This window comes from Sorex araneus, chromosome 3 (assembly GCF_027595985.1).
Source record: "Sorex araneus isolate mSorAra2 chromosome 3, mSorAra2.pri, whole genome shotgun sequence".
NCBI classification, from domain to species: domain Eukaryota; kingdom Metazoa; phylum Chordata; class Mammalia; order Eulipotyphla; family Soricidae; genus Sorex; species Sorex araneus.
Window position 1 is genome coordinate 129,112,641 of NC_073304.1, and position 18,722 is coordinate 129,131,362.

General features: G+C 38.3%; 1 protein-coding gene across 9 annotated transcripts in view; it reads left to right on the forward strand.

Moving 5' to 3' along the window:
• PLCB4 (phospholipase C beta 4) overlaps positions 1 to 18,722 on the forward strand; it is a 455,945-nt gene that overhangs the window by 24,888 nt on the left and 412,335 nt on the right. Inside the window, exon 1 of one of the 9 annotated variants that reach the window (XM_055131098.1) lies at positions 2,261 to 2,278. The exons of the other annotated variants lie outside the window; for them this stretch is intronic. The gene's annotated coding sequence lies outside the window, so the exon portion shown is untranslated. Of the gene's footprint in view, positions 1 to 2,260; positions 2,279 to 18,722 lie in introns of those variants that run through there. 9 annotated transcript variants of the gene reach the window in all.

Sequence of the window (18,722 nt, forward strand, 5' to 3'; positions counted from 1 at the left end):
AAGAGGTATTATTTATTCAGTGAAAAGTGCTACAGTTTATTGCAGACTGCACCCATTTTTCTTTTCCTTTTTACCTGGAATATTTTCCCTTTACATTCAAAGACCTTTCACTGTCTCCGTAGATCTGACGTCTGTGTGAGATCCTGTTAGTTACCCACTAACCAGGATATCCAGCGTCTTGATTTCTGAGAGAAATAGAAGCTGTTGACTCAAGGTTTTATTGTGGATCATAGTTAAGGTTTGACAAGGACATAGTAACTTTTCTTAAAAAATGCTTTTGTATAGAACCTTTTGTAATACCTCACAACTGTAAAATAAACAAGAGGAGATCACTATGTCATACCAAGCCACTCCTGGTATATGACATAGACAAACAGTTATTGTGCTTACGGGTGCCAAGGACAACTTTATTTTTTATTTTAATTTAATTCAATTCAATTTTTTATTTTATTGAATCACCATGAGATATAGTTACAAGCTTTCATGTTTGAGTTACAATCACACAATGATCAAACACCCATCCCTCCACCAGTGCACATTCCCTACCACCAATATCCTCAGTGTACTCCCCCCCCACCCGTTTCCTACCCTCCCCCTGCCTCCATGGTGGACAATATTCCCCATATTCTCTCTCTTTGGGCATTATGGTTTGCAATACAGATACTGAGAGGTTACCATGTTTGGAAGGACCACTTTCTATGTGCATCTCAGGCCATAAAATGGAAGATTATTGACAATGTTGCTTCAGCTAAGAATGTATATGGTACAGGGGCTGGAGCGATAGCACAGTGGGGTGGGGCGTTTGCCTTGCACTCGACCGACCTGGGTTAGATTCCCAGCATCCCTTATGGTCTGCTGAGCACCGCCAGGAATAATTCCTGAGTGCATGAGCTAGGAGTAACCCCTGTACATAGCTGGGTGTGACCCAAAAAGAAAAAAAACTAAAAAAAAAACAACTCAAAGAATGTATATGGTACATATATACTAGAATCAGGAGTAAACTCAGAGTGCTCACAGCTTACTCCTGGTTCTGTACATAGGGAATCACTTTGGCTGGTGCTAAAAGCACTGTGGGGGTATAGGGGATCGGACCTGAGCCTCGTGTATGCAAGGAGAACGCACATTACATGCTGTGCTATCTCTCTGGCCCTGAAACTTATTTCAGTAAAGAGCAGACTAAGGACGCAGCATGGTTGGTAGCAAAGTGAGAGCAGACATTCCAGGTGTGGCATATCAGATTAGTTCTTACCAGACATGTGACCTTCACAATTTCTTTTACTCTTCTGAACTAATCACCATCTTAAAGGGGAAAGTAGAGACTAATTGGGCCTCTGTGTGTATGTGTGTGTGTGTATGTATGTGTGTGTGTGTGTGTACAAGACAGAGAGAGAGATATATATATCGATAGAGACAGAGGAAATTATAAAATACTGGATGTAAAGTATGTAAAGTGTCTAACAAATAATCCTAGTTAATAACTGGGAGTGTATGTAGATTAATAAAATATTGAATATCAAGTGTCTAATATGTCATGTAGCTCTTAATTGTTGCTTATTAAGTACAGCTTTTTTACTCCTTTTCTAAAGTAGATATTTCTGTAGATATTATACCATTTGATGTTATTGAATAATCATGCAACTTTTCTGGAATTGATACTCAGATTTGTAAATTTTGAGATTGGGTCCTTTTCATGAAATCTCTTGGAAAAGTTCTCTGTAGAAAAGTTGTTCTGCCCTTCATTTGTTCAGCATTAATGGTTAAACGCCAACTTTCCGTAGCTCTTGTGTATATTCTAGCAAGAGAAATCACCATGTAGGTGTGAAACTTAAGTTTTTAAATTCCATAGAGGGTATATTCCCAAGGCACTGTAGATGCCTAAAGATCTGAATCAGCACAGCCCTTCACCCTTGAAGATTTGTTTTCCTCTTGTTCTTATTTATTGTTTTATATTTGAAATTTCAAATGTTTTGTTTTGAATGTTTTATCTAGCCAGACCTCTAAGGATTTATTTTGCAGTGTTGAAACTTAGAGGTTTTGAAGACTGTCATACTTTAGAAGATTCTTCATTTCTTGATTATTGAAATAATACTGTTCTCTTATTTTTTGTCACCATTTTCTGTTTCCCTCAGATGACAGAGCAGTGATCCATCAGAGGAGGTCACAGGGTAGAATGATGTGACTTGTTGTTTCTAATGGTTTCCTGATGGCTGTTCTCCCTTAAGCATATTGACCTTTTAGTGTTGAGGCGGCCTCTTGACAAGTGGAAACTATTGTTGAGGTCAGTGATGATTATGTAATTATGTTATTGCATGGTTATATGGAGCATCGCGGAAAGTGGAAATAGGAGCAGCTGTTCCGAGTATGGATAGGGAAAGATAAATCATATCTGATATTTGTTAGAATAGTTTTGCTGGTGAATTATAGAAAAGAGTAGCTAAAAATAACATAAGTTTGTCATACCTGACGTGAAATACAGGGTTAGGAATCCAAGTATTATGATCAGATGCAGCATTTCTTCAGGGCCACTAAAGAAAATTTTTTAAAAATTCTGTCTTTCCATTATGTTTGTTCCCCTCCCCCCCAGGTTATGATGTGACTCTGTACCACCAGCTTCTTGTCTCATTCCCTAGGTGCTTGGGAATCTTGGAACAAACCATTTTAGCTTAGCATATTTTCATCCAAAAAAAAAAAAACAACAACAAGATGATGAATGTTGATGAGAGCAGTGCTTCTTAAATATTTTCTGCTGTCTTTTCCAAACCCTTTTGCCTGAGAGATTTTTTTAATTAATTTTTTTTCCTTTATTACACTTTATTTATAAACACTGGGATTTACAAAGTTGTTCATGGTACAGTTGTTTCTGGCATCCAATATTCCAACACCAATCCCACCAACATGTGACCTTCCCTCCACTAATGTCCTCATTATACTGACCACTCCCCAAACCTGGCCCCTTAGCAGGCACAAAATAATTCATTTTATATTGCTTGTTACAATGAAATGGCACATTAAATTATCAAAAAAAAACTTCAGTGAAAGAAAATTTGTGAAAATTGTTATATCTCACAATAGAGTGAGATATAACTTGTCTTGAGGGTTTACTAAGCCATTTGTTGCTAGTTGAGGCTTCTGTGCTATTGTTTATTGAGCAAAGTTAGCATCTATATTACTTACCCATCTAATTTGGTGTGTTCCTATTGGGATGTGAGTATTGCAGAATTTGGAGGTGCTGCATAGCCAAAATATGGCCGCATGCTCCAGTAGCTCCAGTATATGTCACAGGGCTATGATTATGTATGGTGGTGACTGTGGGGTTGTGGGTGTGGCTTCCACAACAACTGTATCATGCTGTTGGCTTGGCAGTAGTTGTTGGGTGTAAGTGCAGCTGTCCGGGCTTTGGCAGGGTGGGAACTGGGTTCTGCTCCCCACACCCCTATGAATGCCCCGGAATTTTCAGAATTTTCAGCTAGGAGACCGATGTACCTGTGAATTTTTGTGGCTCGTCTTGCGTCTCTTCCGAGATTTACTTGTGAGCCTGGAAAGCTGGGCCTGTGGATCTGCTGACATGGTGGCAGTTGTGGTATGTGGGTGGCTCCTGGGGCTGCTAATGGTATGAGGGGTGGGGGGAGACTCCCCACCACCACCCTGAGAAGATCCCAGAGTTCTTGCCTGAAAAAAGCTTATAAGATTCTGGTCTGGGTATACAAGTGTAAGAAATAAGCATATGAACCAGTATATTTACTGATAGTAAAGTATAAGTAAGTACTTTCATTTTTTACTTAAATTATTAAAGAATTTACATTGTTACATGGGCTGGAGTGATAGCACAGCGAGGAGGGCGTTTGCCTTGCACTCGGCCGACCCGGGTTCGATTTCCAGCATCCCATATGGTCCCCTGAGCACCACCAGGAGTAATTCCTGAGTGCATGAGCCAAGAGTAACCCCTGTGCATTGCTGGGTGTGACCCAAAAAGAAAAAACAAAACAAAACAAAAAAACAAACAAAAAAAAAGAATTTACATTGTTACGGGACTCCATATAGGCTTGCAATCCGTCGTTCAAGGGGCTGGGGATTAGAGAAATAGTCACAGGTATAATACTTGATAAAGTTATTTTGATCATTTTTAATGGCCTTAGAGCTCATGCTTTACTGAATATTATTTTGTATCTCATCCATGTTAAATATTTGGCATATAACAATCATAGCTTTTAATATAGGTACTCCCTGAGGTTTTCTTTTTTTTAAGTTTGAATTACATCGCCTCCTCACTTTTATGAAAGATCCACACCGGTATCTATTTTTGCTAACTAAAAGAAAACCAAAGGAGAATTTCCACTATAGGTAAAAAAAGTGAAAATGGAATTTTATGCCATTTCAGCTTATGAAAGTTTTCATAGAAACCTACTTTTGATTGAAATATGTACGCCATACCCAATTTAACAAAACTGGACCTCAAATCATGACTGTGTGAATGAGACATATTTGACCCTGAATGAAAACTAATGGAGGTTCTTATAGCTTAGGTAGTGCTTTTCTGGAACTGAGACTTTTAAAGTGAAAACGGAATTTTGTTTAACTGACTTAATGCAGTTCATTCATAATTAGTACCCACAGACTACCTTCTTGGAACTTCTTATCATTTTATGAATAAATTTGGAAGTCAGTATCATAAAGTTGTGTGGTTCAGACTTCCCCATAATACTTCCTTTCTAGCTTTTCTATGTTTATCCATTAAAATAGACAAATTTCCTTTTCAGAATTTGTCATTGTTTCTTTATTTTGGAAAGGAAAAAAGACTGATAGGACAGTGGAAAAAAGACTGTGAAAACTTGAAAAAAGGAAATAGAAAACCATCAACCGTGTGTGTGTGTGTGTGTGTGTGTGTGTGTGTGTGTGTGTGTGTGTGTACCGTCAGATCTTGTGTTAGGATCAGAGTGGTATCTTGTGTATATGCCATTCAAAGAGAACCACAGTTTTTTCATATCCCTGATTTGTCACTTAAGCAGACTTGGCATGTATTTCCACATGGCTTTTCCCTAAATCATGACATAAATTCTACTTTTTAAGTTTTGTCTAAGGTCAGATTTCTTGGCATGTTTCTTGGCATGTCAATGAGTCAAATTCTGAAGCTGTTAGTATGATTTTATTGGTTCTGTGACTTTCCATGCTTGTGAAAACTGAGTTCTAGCCTTACTTGACTTGCTCTTTCAAATTCTAGCCAAATGAATGGTTTAATCTATGGAGTTCCCGTTTTTTTTTTTCTGTTCCCATTGACAAATCACTCAGGTTGCAAATCTATTAGTTTGTGTGGTTCGAAGATTTGCAACGACAAAGGATTTTTTAAAAAATGGTCTTCTTGGATCTGTTGTTTAGAAAACTATTTCGCTCATGAAATCGATCATGTTGATATTAATCACAGGCCATCCATTTTCCTACTTAGAGTTAATTCGAGACATATTTAACGTCTAACACTTCCTGACAAGTATGAACACATTTTCTGTTATTCTAGCCCTTAATTCAAACTGGGGTTACTTGAAATAACAAACAAGGATACATTATTGCAGGTGTATACATCTTTATTTTCAAATTATTGAAAGGAAACTTCGAGGCCATTATTACTTCATTTTAGAAAATCATTGCTACAGAACTGATTTATTTTTATAGGTCCCACACTAGTAGTGCTTGGGTGTGGAGCACGCAGGACGAGTCATATGCTAGGCTTGTGCCCTGCCACTGGAGCACACCCCCAGACATCAGACTGTTTCGTTTTTCTAGTGTGAAACACTGTGTTCAAGTTTTTTGCTTAGTTTCCTACTTTTGCCCTTTTGTGGTTTGGTCTATTTAGAAAAGAAGGTTGTTATATTTATGATCTGTAGATTTTACTCCACATTTTCACACATAATTTTCATTGCAGATCACCTCTTACCTGTTTCATTATGAAAAAAAAAAGTACCACGTGATGTTAGTTCCAACCACTGACCAGTCCTCCTAACCCCATGCATGCTGATGGAGGGATGGATGTTGGAATACTGGATGACTGAAATCCAATTATGAACAGCTTTGTAATGGCATATATCACAGTGATTCAATTAAAAAGTTAAAAAAAAGGGGGCTGGAGCAATAGCACAGCGGGTAGGGCGTTTGCCTTCCACGAGGCCGACCCGGGTTCGGTTCCCAGCATCCCATATGGTCCCCCGAGCACTGCCAGGAGTAATTCCTGAGTGCATGAACCAGGAGTAACCCCTGTGCGTTGCCGGGTGTGACCCAAAAAGAAAAAAAAAAGTTAAAAAAATACCACATGAGCATAGAGCAAAGGTACTTTTGTCCATCATTAAGTTACTAAATGGCAATAAATCTTACCTCACTAAATTACTGAGACACCTGGTGACTTTTGTTTCATCTGTGGCCTTTTCTCATTAACAGTCCAACTGGATTGTTTCAAAGCAAATTCTTAACATATATTTCTGGATGGCCAGTTATTTCTGGATGACCCGAGTTGAGCCTCTCCAAAGAGTCTCATCCCAGAAATTTTGGTCATTGTTTCTGAATCTATGTATCATCTCTGTTGGAAGTTGAATTCCTTTATCCATGGAACCAAACAAATCAGGCTCAGAGTAGGTGACATATTCTTACTCATTGTTCCACTGCTTTAATTTACTTCCTTCCTTCCTTGACAAGGATATGCAATTAAAATAATAAAATAATTTAACCTAGACCTGTAGATCACTTTGAGTAGAAAAATCATCTTGAGTAGTTTTTAGTGGCTGGCGGTTGTCTGTATCGGTTTCGGGGGACAGTACTTGATCCACTGGGCTGGATGGTTCAATAACTGCACCAGATGATGTGACACTGTTTGGGTCCAGTGGTGCTTTGGGTCGCTAGAATTACTTCGGTGATGCGACTATGACGTCCACTCCCTTGCAGTGCTTGAGGTCCGAAGAGCTATACCCAGTCTTGCTTGGGAGGTCATTTTGCTCTGGGTATTGAACTCTGGGCCTAGTGATTGCAGGGTATATTCCTCTGATCCTAAATGTTACTTATTATTGGAAACAATAAATTTTAAAGAAAATCAGAGGGATAATATTTTAAATTTTATCTTTCTTTATTGTTTCGACCTCAAAGTCTTAGCTGAGAAAATAGAGCCCATAGATAGATCTATTACCCTAGGTAAAATGTTCAATAGACAAAAAATGTTCAATAGAAGGAGACAATATCTGTTGCTCTATTATCTGTAGTTCTTTTTCCAGTATAGGCTAATACCACCTCTTCAGATTTTTCTTTCGAGAAAGTAGGGATGGACAGCAGTGGGTTTTGTGCATTTACATTAAGTTACCAATTTCATGGAATTTAATAAAATATTTGAGTTCATGTTATTGGGAGAAATGTAAATGGAATTAAATATTTTAATTCAAATTTGAAAAATTTCCATTTATTTGGACCACTTTCATTTGATTTTACCCATTTATGCATTAGTAATCAGATCAGATCATTGAACTTAAAATATTGAAAATGCTTCATTCGGATAGAAATGAAGACATGCTTTAGGTCTTCCTTGAACGATTCTATTTGTTTAACATCGTAAGTGAAGTCATAACATTAGATTATAGAAGGTCTCAAGAGTTCACCCTTAACTACTTTCTGTTATTAGTGCATAACCTTCTGTTTTACGCCACTGGGAAAGATATTTTCTATATGTGCTGGAATTCTGGAATGCATTCTTTCTCTAAAAGTAAGTGGCTGTGCATTTTATAATTTGTGATATAAAATTTTTTGTTATTTGACTAAAGTGCACCTTAAACTAGTAGATCAATGCTGCTGTGCCTGTCGTGGAAAATTGAAGTAAAGCCTCAGATTTAGCTTTGTAAATTCAGTAGAGTAGTGATATTGCCAGACTTTTTAAAAGGATGACTATTTTGAGAGAATAGTTGATGTCTGCAGCTGTCTAGACATGTGATATGTAATAAGTGAAATCTGTTGGTTGATATAATTTTTTATGGAGATAGATTATTTTCAGCCTTTGTTGGTAAAATATGTTCTTTTTCAGTGAGTCCCACCATTATTGGAAGTCTCCCACCCCCGAGTTTGGAAGTATAAAAGGATTTTTGGCCAAAGTTGTCATTATCTTTTATTGTTTGCTTTGAAACTTTGTTTTCAGAGTATCAGTTGTGTTTTGCTCAATACTTTGTTGGCTGTCACAGGGTTATAAGCATTTTCAGGCTTCTGGAACCTTTTTATGTATGTTCTGTATAGTCTCCAAGAGGTTTTTAAATTTCATGGCTTTCCAGGCTAGCGATTTCTTTTGATCTGATAACATTATCCGTAATATAGACCACCATCTGCCACCTCTCATACTGACACAGCTATGTTTGGAGTCTCTGATTCTTTTTGAAGGAAGGGGTACCATCTACTGCTGCTCAGAGGCTAGTCCTGCCTCCTCCATGCTCAGGGGTCACTTCTAGAAGTGCTGGCTACATACAAGACCTGCGTGCCTTCAACCCTATACTGTTCTGGCCTTGAGTCTTGGATTTTGGTGAGTGTGTCATGTCTCCTGAATTCCCTGCAGACACTGGGGGAGATTTTATGATGCCATTTGTGGGGAGATGGGGGAAGGGGTCTGGTGGTGTCATCATTGGGTCACTTCAGAGATTTGGAAGTATTCTGAGATTACAGTAATCAAACCTGACTTTGAACATTATCTTCCAGTATTTCCTTATAGTCTTTTCGGAGAAGAGTGTAAGGTTTTTAGCTACCTAATGATTTCTCAGTAGGGTTTGGAAACATATATTCTCTATTTTATGTAAGATCACAAGTATGTAATCTTTCTTTATTCTGACAGCATCAAAAATGTTGATTCTGACCTCCAGATTTCAATGTACATGTCCCACTCATGGGCTTCACTTGTCAGGAATTTCTCAGCCCTCTTTTGACAAGCTCCCAAAATCAGCCACCCATGTGCTACTTATAAACACCACCTGCCTTTATGTCATAAAGGGGGGAAAATTATGATATGTTCAGATCATTGGAACTTTAATGTGAGAACAAATATGCTTTCTAATCTGTACTGAACACAAAGCATAAACAATTTGTGTTATACACATCAGCTACCAGATAGACGTTAAGAAAATATGACCAGAATTCTACTTTCCCTCCACCTTAACCTACTCCTCCTCTTTTACTTCCTCCTCCTCTTCTTTTTCTTCCTCTTCCTCCTCCTTCTCCTTGCCATCCTCCCCTCTGCCACATTTTCAGAGGATGGTATTTCTAATTCTGTTCTTTACACTTAGAATCTAATAAAACTGGCTGCCTCTGAACTGTTATAACATTTCTGATTCCTAACTGCTAGGACTATTGGCCTGTTTCATGTGTTTTCTAGAACAAATAGGCTATGAAGTATTATTTATTCACTTTAAGCTTATAGTCTGTTCTTCCTGTGTGCTGCTTCCCGGCTTGGGCACACACAGCAGCTGTGTGACCATCTGTGCCAACATGTGTGTCAAATCTGGGACAAGGTTTCCAAACCCATACATTGTCTTTCATCTTCCTCTGTGTATGCAGACTCGGACAAGGCCATAATGGGTGCTTGGGAGACAAAGTTTTGATGGTCATTTTTGCAGCCCGTCCCAGAAAAAATTCTGTACAATCGTTAAAGAAGTTAATGTTACCTTTGTAATATGTTCATTTTCCCTAACAAACCCTTTCATTTATCGCTAGTTTTTAGCTGACATTTTCCTTTTTTTCAGTTGTCCGTAATCTGAAATGTTCTACATTGAGTAGCAGTGTGGATTTTACATAGTTGGGTTGAGGCTTTTGGAGAAGCAAGGACACTTATTTTACTTCATTGATTTATACTGCTTACAGATCGACCTAAGAGTTAGAGGAGAACTTCATGCTTTACTAGACAACAGTTTACTGGGTTTTCAACTGTTGAGTCTACATTTTGAGTGATTTTTACCATGAAGGTTGTAATGCCAAAGTATTCAAGTTCAGCCTTTTCTTTTTTTTTTTTTCTTTTTGGGTCACACCTGGCGATGCACTGGGATTACTCCTGGCTCTGCACTCAGGAACCACTCCTGGCGGTGCTCAGGGGACCATATGGGATGCTGGGAATTGAACTTGGATCAGCTGCATGCAAGGCAAATGTCCTACCCGCTGTGCTATTGCTCCAGACCCCAAGTTCAGCTTTTTCTAGAACTAAGGTTTCATATAGAGTTGTATATGTAGACAACGAAGGTGGAACGGATCGTGTGAAATCACAGAGGAAGAAAAATCTGTGTTGCAGAAGTGTTAATAGTGACAGCTGAAGAGTCTACCTTGCATTTGACATGATATATGTTACTGTTCGCAGAGGTGAGGTATTATGGATTTAATATTTCTGCTTTTGTAGTTTGTTCTGTTCTGTTTATATAATATTTTCTCTTCTAAAATGTGGAAAAGAGCCATGTACTTGTGTATTTATTAATAGAAGTTTTATGTATGGAAATGTATTTGAAATGTTTTAAGTCTTTTGGGGGAATAAGTATTTAGCAAACATAAAAAAAGTACTTAGGCTAAAAATTTCTTTCAGTTGCCTATCGTTGATACATCTTGGTCTTTTCCTAAATTGGGCCTTATATCTTATATACAAATTAAAATTGCTTGAGCTAAAAGAAAAGGTTTTTAGTATTAGCCTTATGCAACTTGTGACAGACGATTTGATTTACGATCTCCACATATTAGCCATATTTTCTTGTATTTAAAGATATTATTCAATAAGCATTAAGAATACAAAGGAAAGGTTTGTTCACAAAACTTTACACAAATGAGCCACCAGGCTGTCATCTCTATCTAAATTATGAAGATATTAGAAGTTAGTACATGTTTTAGTAATGCCACAGACATTCTTTTGTGGCATTCAGTTGTCATTACTCTTATTAAAGGCAGTCTTCCATTGGACTTTGAAAACACATTGATATGTTTTCTATAGACTAGTATAGAGTATGACTCAAAATTTTATAGCTCATTTTACTTTTAAAACTCATTTGGCTTATGTGGCCTTTATTATATGCATTTTAAAGAATTTATTAATTTTAAGTATAATGCTAAAATTATTACCTCTTGACAAAAATTGTAAATTAAAAGTATTGTATTTTTCAGAACAAGGCAATTTTGACTAAAAAGAGTAGCCAAAATTTTATTTTATTTATTTAATTATTTTATTTTTGGCTTGGGGGTTATAATTGGTGGTGCTTCCTGGCTGTCTGCTCAGTGGTCACTCCTGGCAGGATTTGGGGTCCATATCGGGGGCTGGGGTTCAAATCTCAGTTGGCCGCATGGAAGGCAAGCACCCTGCACACTGTATTATCTCTCCAGATCCAAAAGTAGCACCTTCATATTTTTTGCAAATCACAAATTTTAGCTTAGTGGAGATATCTAGTTTATCTTATTGACTTTTGCAATTATTATAGTAATAAGCATATGAGACTTTCTAAAAATCTCTACCTATAAGAGAATGAGAGTGAATGAAAGCACATACTATCATAGAATCATTATGAAAATACTCTTGATCCCATGCACTCCCTGGCATTATGTTGGGGACCACACTTTGAAAACTGTTCCTGTTATATATTAAATCCCTAGAGAAGGACGTTAGAATGTTCTTTGTCACACTTAATTCTTAATGCTAGAAAATTCTCTTACCACCTATTGAGTTTGCTTGAAGTGAGAAGTTAATTTTAAAGAAAGCATAATTCAAAAACGTCTTTTGGTTACATCTGTAGAAACCTGAGTAGCCCAGTGGAAACTTGCGGGGTAGAAGTACATATATAAGTAAAAATACATATTTATTCATATCACGAAAAATCACGAAATCATGAAATCCTGTTAATCACCGATTTCTTGGGCGGGCTCAGTAACATCTCATTTCGTCTTTTCCCTGAGATCTTAGAAGTCTCTCTCGACTCGGTCCTCCTAACGATGTTGCACTGGGGGCTCTTCAGGGTCAGGGGAGTGAGATCCAGCTTGTTATTGGATTTTGCATATGAATACACCATGGGAAGCTTGCAAGGCTGTCCTATGTGGGCAGGAAACTCTCAGAAGATTGCCAGTTTCTCCCAGAGGGAGAAGTAGGATAAAGATATTATAGATATATATATTTATTCATATATATATATAAGTACTGGTGATTAGAATCACGATCCTTTATACTTGTAATAATTGCAGTGGGCAATTCTCAGATTTGGAAATTGTTTGTTAGAATAATTTCTATGAAATGCTAGTGATTATTCATTATAATCATTTATTATCCACGAGTGTTTTTTAATAAGGCTCTGACTTACCTCTCAGTGAGGCTATCCTGGACTTAGCTCCTAGGTATGGTTTGTGCGTAGTGTTGCCCTTGTTCTCACTCTCTCCTTAGAGTGTGTGAATAGTGATGGAAACTTACAGACAAAGTAGAAACTTGTGGTGTTTCTTCAGGCACATGCTTGATGTTGACCCATCATCTCAGGTCAGGTGGATAAAGCACATCACGTGACAAGTTCAGCAGTACTCTGAAAAAGGAAAGTATATACATTTACTTACACTTAGTGTTCCCTGTGCTCCAGCCAAACAATGGGCTCTTTGCTTTCTGCCTGTGATCATTTTATTTTTCTTTTTCTGTAACATTATCCTCCTGAACTTTTCATATCCTAACATTGTGTATTGAAATCACCTTTTCATGGTGATTTCCTTAACTCTCAACCCTTAGTCTACTAGCATACATTTTTATTGTGTCTTTTTTTAAGAACTTTCCAGTTTTTATCTTGTATTATTACATACACACACACTCACATACATTTTTTAGTCCTCCTGCTTCCAGGAGGTTATATTTTGTGTCACTTTTCTTTTTCCTTTTCTTTTCCTTTTCCCTTTTTTTCTAATGAATCACCATGAGCTACAGTTACAAAGCTGTTCATGATCGAGTTTCAGTCATACGATATATAGATATATATTTTAATGATTTTAATAATATAATAATTTTTCTTGCCCTCGGGTTCCCTGCCACCCCTAACGTGCCCCCTTGGCAGACACAACAAATTTATTTCCTATTGCTTGCTCCAACAAAACATATTACTTGCTCCAAAAAAATGTAAGAAATTGCAGATGGAATTACGAATCAAAATATAAATCAACAAAAGTCAATTTGTAGTGATTGATTGTTATATGATTTTAACCCAGGTAAAGAAATTCAAATCCTTTCATGCAATATAGTATACTGTCTTTTCTCATTTACGTACATAAAATTTCACTTTTGGCATCTAAAACACAATTATTTTGTACTTGGAGCTTATTGTGGTAATCATTGCATCTTCCCTGTTGCATGGGAAGCTTTTTATTTTCTCCTACCCATTGGGCAGACATGTAACCAATTTAAAATTATGCACCACCTGGTGTGAGCCAAATTAAAATTTTTAAAATTTTTTAAATGTATTTTATTAAAAGCACTAATGGAAATCTATAATTCATAGACAAATTTGCTTATCAACTTAGATTTGAAAATGGTGTAAATAAATAATAATTTTTGTAATGTATGTTTTGCCTAAAAAGATGTATAAATTGTATACATAGCAGATAAATTTAATATAATTTATGTTTGTGACTTTTATGTGCTGGAACGATAGTGCAGCTGTTAGGGCGTTTGCTTTGCATGCGACCAACCAGGGTTCAATTCCTTCGCCCCTCTTGGAGAGCCCGGCAAGCTACCGAGAGTCTCTTGCCCTCGTGGCAGACCCTGGCAAGCTACCCGTGGCGTATTCAGTATGCCTAAAACAGTAACAACAAGTCTCACAAAGGAGACGTTACTGCTGCCCGCTCAAGCAAATTGATGAGCAACGGGATGACAGTGATACAGTGATACATATATATGTACATATATATAGACACATATATATCATATCCAAAAACTTAAATGAATGAGTAGAACTATGAGAAAATACATCAATAAAAGTCAGTTTGTAACGATTAGTTGCTACATGTTTTGTTCACATATCTTAATCTAGTAGAGGATAATCATAGGCACATTAGTGAGTGCCATACTCAGTGCCACATGATGGGGCATTTCTTCCTGTCCTTTTAAGGAGTCTTTTTATCACTTCTTGCAAAACTGGTTTTAAGGCTATGAATTCCCAGGCTGTTGCCCCGTCTGGGAAGCTCTGTACAGGTCCTTCGAATCTGAGTGATGATCTAGCTGGGCTGTGCAGTGTTCATTCCATTGAGCTTTCGTACTGTGCCCTTCCCTGTTCTTGCTTGTAGCGTCTCCTTTGATTGATCTGCTGTGAACATTAAGGACTTTTCTTTGTATGTAAGTTTCTCTGTATGTAGGTTCAGCTAATGAACTTGCTGCATTCAGTATTGTCTCTGTTTTGGGATTTTGTCATTTCGAGTATAGTATGTCTTGGAGTTTTCCTCACTGGGTCTATTTTCACTGTGACCCTTTTTGGAGTTCTTGGATCTGGGTGCCTAAAATCCTCAACTTGGGGTAGTTCTTATCGATGATTTATTTGCTATTGCTCTTTCATTTCATTTGCCTTCCTGTTCTTCAGGGACTCTGATGATTCCAATATTGTTCCTCTTGAAGTCATCCCATAGTTCTCTAGTATGCGCTTAATTTCATTTCTTTTCCACCTTTTGCTGTTTCCTAGCGGCTTTCTTCTCATCTTGGAGCTCCCAGTCTTTTTTTGCTCAGCTTCTGTTATTATACTGTTCAGAGCTTCTATTGACTTTTTAAATTTTACTTACCATGTTCTTTATTTCTGTCATTTCTGACGGTGGTAGTTTTTTTCATTTTGGCTCTCATGCTTTCTTGTGCTTTGCCAACTACCTGTGCTATTGTTTATTGGAACTCATTGAACACCCTCATCATGGTGTCACTAAAGACAGTCTGAGAATTTACTGGTGTTGTTTATGTCTTCGGTGGTATTGTTTGCGCTCATTGAGCCTGCTGGGCTTCCACATGTTTCCCCATCGGTGTTCTAGTGATCTTGTGCCGGTTCGTGGTGAGTCTTTGTAGTGACACCCCACTAGCTCCACCCCGGAGGAATCTCAGGGATTGACTTGGAGATTGCTCTCTGTCTTCTCTGCCTGTCTTCACAGAGTGACAAGAAGAATAACTGTGAGCAGCATGCTTTGTTGAGTAGGTCTGTCGCAGAGCTGTGTTAGAGGCTGTGCACTTTGGGACTTGTGGTGGGCCCTTCATAGGGCACAGGTTGGGCATGGACGCTGCTGGACCCTCTCGTAGCAGGCGCAGTAGCTCCCGTTTGAACTTTGTCTCTGTTCAGGAACAGTCCCGTTGAGATCAGCTGGAGGCAAACCTCACTTGGGATGGTAAAGCAGCAAGCAGAAGGTCAAGCATAATATGATTTTATGTTCCTTGGATAAACTCTTATTTTTTATACTGTATTAATATCCAGTTGTGCAAATACGGTATAAATGATTGAACTAAGAGCTGGAATTAGTAAATAATGAAAATAATATTTCAACATGAAAATCTGATAAAGATAGTACAATTGTTGAGTATGGTGCTGATTGGTAATGGTATCAGTGTATCACTCTTATCCCGTTGTTCATCGATTTACTCGAGCGTGCATCTGTAATGTCTCTATTACACTCAGCCCTGAGACTTTAGCAGCCTCTCCTTACTCGTCTTTCCCAGCGATTGGAGGCTCTTACAGGCTCTTACAGGGTCAGGGGAATGAGACCTATCGTTACTGTTTTTGCCAAATCAAATATACCACGGGTAGGTTGCCAGGCTCTGCCGGGCGGGTGGGATACTCTCGGTAGCTTGCCGGGCTCTCCGAGAGTTATATATATATATATATATATATATATATATATATATCTGTTACTGTATTTTGTATATGAATACATCACGGGGAGCTTGCCAGGCTCTCCCAAGTGGGCAGTAGACTCTTGGTAGCTTGTCACATTCTCCAAGAGAGAGAACTAGGCTATTAGATGTCCAGGAGCTTGGTTTTATAGTCTCTGGATGTTGGCCAATGATGAGATTACATGGCGCTGAGGGCAGTCTCTGGGTGTGACTGCCTAGGTACTGGAAAATGGGGGATCTGGGCGGAAGAGGCCCAGTCCTGATCCGAGCAGCCTTGGAGATCTCGGCCCCAGGTCCCGCACAACTGGGTTCCTCCACCGGCTCCCCCATGCATGAGGCTCATCCGAACTTGTGAAGAATGGCCCTGAGCATGGCCGTGGCTGGGTTCTGGAGGTCCTCAACTGTCGAGGCTCTGCTGGGGGCGGGGAGGGAAACACAACCCGTCCCCTCTGAGGGGACCCGGTGAAGACAGCCAGGCACAGGGCAAGAGACTGCACCACAGTAATGGTATAATAAAAGTAATTTGATGAGAATTCAGTAGTTAGAAAATGTTTATCTATGGAGTTAGAAATATCATTAAAAAGAGATTCAACTTACAAAAACAATGCAACTGTACAAATTTGGAAGTGACTTCCTAAAATGTATGTAGGAACTAAGTGAGGAAAGCTATAAACTTAATGATAGGACACAAAACCATCTGAGTGACAATATTTTATGAAAGCATGTGCATGGTATCAAGTAATACTATATCAACTTATATATCAAATTTAGCATCAATTATATGCAAATGATAATATTGATTATTTCAAATAGGTAGAAAGAGATACTTTCTTTTTTTTTTATAATTTATTTATTTTTAATTAGAGAATCACCGTGAGGGTACAGTTACAGATTTATACACTTTTGTGCTTATACTTCCCTCATACAAAGTTCGGGAACCCATCCCTTCACTAGTGCCCATTCTCCACCACCCGTAAACCCGGCGTCCCTCCCACCCTCCCCACTCCCATCTCCCCCCCACCCCACCCTGCCACTGTGGCAGGGCATTCCCTTCTGTTCTCTCTCTCTAATTAGCTGTTGTGGTTTGCAATAAAGGTGTTGAGTGGCCGCTGTGTTCAGTCTCTAGCCCTCATTCAGCCCGCAACTCCTTTCCCCCACATGGCCTTCAACTACAATGTAGTTGGTGATCGCTTCTCTGAGTTGCCCTTTCCCCGGAACGTGAGGCCAGCCGCGAAGCCATGGGGTCAACCTCCTGGTACTTATTTCTACGGTTCTTGGGTATTAGTCTCCCACTCTGTTATTCTATATACCATAGATGAGTGCAGTCTTTCTATGTCTGTCTCTCTCTTTCTGACTCATTTCACTCAGCATGAAACTTTTCATGCCCATCCACTTAACTACAAAATTCTTGACTTCCTTTTTTCTAACAGCTGCATAGTATTCCATTGTATAGATGTACCAAAGTTTCCTCAACCAGTCATCCGTTTTGGGGCATTCGGGTTTTTTCCAGATTCTGGCTATTGTAAACAGTGCTTCGATGAACATACATGTGCAGATGTTGTTTCGATTGTACTTTTTTGCCTCTCTGGGATATATTCCCAGCAGTGGTATTGCTGGGTCAAATGGGAGCTCAACCTCTAGTTTTCTGAGAGTCGTCCATACTGTTTTCCAAAAGGGCTGAACTAGCCGGCATTCCCACCAGCAGTGTAGAAGGGTCCCTTTCTCCCCACATCCTCTCCAACAGCGGTTGCTTTTGTTCTTTTGGATGTGTGCCAGTCTCTGTGGTGTGAGGTAGTAGAAAGAGATACTTTCTTCTTAGAAAGCTAAACCCGGAGCCAGAGCTTTAGCACAGCAGGTAGGGCATTTGCCTTGCACATGGCCGACCCGGGTTCGATCCCCGGCATCCCATATGGTCTCCCAAGCACCACCAGGAGTAATTCCTGAGTGCAGAGCCAGGAGTAACCCCTGAGCATCACTGGGTGTGACCCAAAAAAGAAAAAAAAAGAACGCTAAACTCACTGTGATAACTCAAAAATATCAGTTTTGCTCAATTAAACTGCAATATAGTGTTGTCTCATTCAAAACTCAGAAACTTGCCATGTTGATTCCGAAGTTTTATCTGGAAGACTGATCTTAGGAAATGCTTCAAGAATTTGAAGATATATTTCTTAGGATACTTGGTATCTCAGATGTTAAAGAACCATTGATGAAAGGACAGTGATGCTGGTATAAGATTGCATTGAGTAAAATATAGAGTCTATATTTAGGTAAGCGCCTATGGTAATGTAGTGTGTGGTAAGGTTATCATTTCATATTGGAAGGAAACAGATGAATTATTCAATAAAAGATGTTGGGACACCTGGCTAGTCATCTGGAAACAAAAAAGAAGAATCCCTACCATAAAACTCATCCAAAAATAATTCAAGAGGAATCGAATTATAAGTGTTAGAAGATGTAAATGTAAAAACATTATATATAGATGGATGTTTTTATAGTTTTGAGCTAGGAAAGGCATCTTCAAATAGAAACGCTGAAGGAAAGAATATAGAAAAATCTGCATACAATATTTAATTTTTTATTGTAGTTTAATATATGGAAAAAACCATTTGAGGGACAATATTTTGTGAAAATATGTGCACAGTATCAAATAATATTGTCTGTATATCAAATTATATGTCAAATTTGTGTCAATTACATACAAACTGATGATATTGATTATTTCTTAATGTGATCAACAAAGGGCAGATGCGTCATATATTAAGTGCTTGTACAATAACTCTTACTCAACAAGATGAAAATCAATCAGTAAAATCATGAGAAAAACGAATATGTAAATATATAAAATATATAAATATATATATATAAATATAAAATAATGCAT